This window comes from Nerophis ophidion, linkage group LG11, assembly GCF_033978795.1.
Source record: "Nerophis ophidion isolate RoL-2023_Sa linkage group LG11, RoL_Noph_v1.0, whole genome shotgun sequence".
Taxonomy (NCBI): domain Eukaryota; kingdom Metazoa; phylum Chordata; class Actinopteri; order Syngnathiformes; family Syngnathidae; genus Nerophis; species Nerophis ophidion.
Genome location: NC_084621.1, coordinates 10,840,286 through 10,842,730, shown reverse-complemented (window position 1 = coordinate 10,842,730; position 2,445 = coordinate 10,840,286).

Genomic DNA, 2,445 nt, shown 5'->3' with positions numbered 1-2,445 from the left:
TCCAACTCTTAATTACCGTTTCCGATATCAACCAAAACCCATATATAAAGTCGTGGAATTAACACATTATTATGCCTGATTTTTAGAGATGTACGATAATGGATTTTTTGCCGATATCAGATATTGTCCGACTCTTAATTACGATTCCGCTATCAACCGATACTGATATATACAGTCGTGCAATTAACACATTATTATGCCTAATATTTTAGAGATGTCCGAAAATGGCTTTTTTGCCGATATCAGATATTGTCCGACTCTTAATTACGATTCCGATATCAACCGATACTGATATATACAGTCGTGGAATTAACACATTATTATGCCTGATTTTTAGAGTTTTCCGATAATGGATTTTTTGCCGATATCAGATATTGTCCGACTCTTAATTACGATTCCGATATCAACCGATACTGATATATACAGTCATGGAATTAACACATTATTATGCCTAGTTTTTAGAAATTTCCGATAATGGATTTTTTGCTGATATCAGATATTGTCCGACTCCTAATTACGATTCTGATATTGACCGATACTGATATATACAGTCGTGGTATTAACACATTATTATGCCTAGTTTTTGGAGATGTACGATAATGGCTTTTTTGCCAATATTCCGATATTGTCCAACTCTTAATTACCGTTTCCGATATCAACCGATACCCATGTATACAGTCGTGGAATTAACACATTATTATGCCTAGTTTTTGGAGATGTCCGATAATGGCTTTTTTCCTGATATTCCGATATTGTCCAACTCTTAATTACCGATTTCCATATCAACCGATACGGATATATACAGTGGTGGAATTAACACATTATCAACCGATACCGATATATACAGTCGTGGGATTAACACATTATTATGCCTAATTTTTAGAAATGTCCGATAATGGCTTTTTTGCCCGATATCTGATATTGTCCAACTCTTAATTATCGTTTCCGAAAACCGATACCAGTCGTGTTATTAACACATTATTATGCCTAATTTATTAGAAATGTCCGATAATGGCTTTTTTGCCCGATATCTGATATTGTCCAACTCTTAATTATCGTTTCCGAAAACCGATACCAGTCGTGGAATTAACACATTATTATGCCTAGTTTTTAGAGATGTTCGATAAAGGCTTTTTTGGTGATATCCGATATTGTCCAACTCTTAATTACCTATTCCGATATCAACCGATACCAGTATATACAGTCGTGGAATTAACACATTATTTTGCCTAATTTTTGGAGATGTACAATAATGGCTTTTTTGTCGATATTGTCCAACCCTTATTTATCGATTCCGATATCAACCGATACGATATATACAGTCGTGGAATTAACGCATTATTATGCCTAATTTTCAGAGCTGTCCGATAATGGCATTTTTGCCGATATCTGATATTGTCCAACTCTTAATTCCCGATTCCGATATCAACCGATACGGATATATGCAGTGGTTGGATTAACACATTATTATGCCTAATTTTTAGAAATGTCCGATAGTTGCTTTTTTGCCGTTTTCCGATTTTGTGCAACTCTTAATTCCTGATTCCGATATCAACCGATACCGATATATACAGTCGTGGAATTAACACATTATTTTTGCCTAATTTTAAGGGATGTCCGATAATGGCTTTTTTGCAGATATCTGATATTGTCCAACCATTAATTATCGATTCCGATATCAACCGATACCGATATATACAGTCGTGGAATTAACACATTATTATGCCCCATTTTTAGAGATGTCCGATAATGGCTTTTCTGTCGATATCCGATATTGTCCAACTCTTAATTACCGATTCTGACATCAACCACAACCAATACCGATTCATACAGTTGTGGAATTAACACATTATTATACCTAGTTCTTGGAGATGTCCGATAATGCTTTTTTGTCGATATCCGATATCGTCCAACTCTTAATTACCGATTCCGATAGCAACCGATACTGATATATACAGTGGTGGAATTAACACATTATTATGCCTAATTTTTAGAGATGTCCGATATTGGCTTTTTTTGCCGATATCCGATATTGTCCAACTCTTAACTACCGATTCTGATATCGACCAATACTGATATATACAGTGGTGGAATTAACACATTATTATGCCTAACTTTTAGAGATGTCCGATAATGGATTTTTTTTGCCGATCGCCGATATTATCTAACTCTTAATTACCGATTCCAATATCAACCAATACTGGTATGTACAGTCGTGGAATTAACACATTATTATCCCTAATTTTTAGAGATGTTCGATAATGGCTTTTTTGCCAATATCTGATATTTTCCAACTCTTAATTACCCATGTCGATATCAACTGATACCGATATATACAGTCGTGGAATTAGTACATTGTTTTGCCTAATTTTTAGAGATTTCCGATAATGGCTTTTTTTGCCGATATCCAAAATTGTCCAACTCTTAATTACCGATTCCAATATC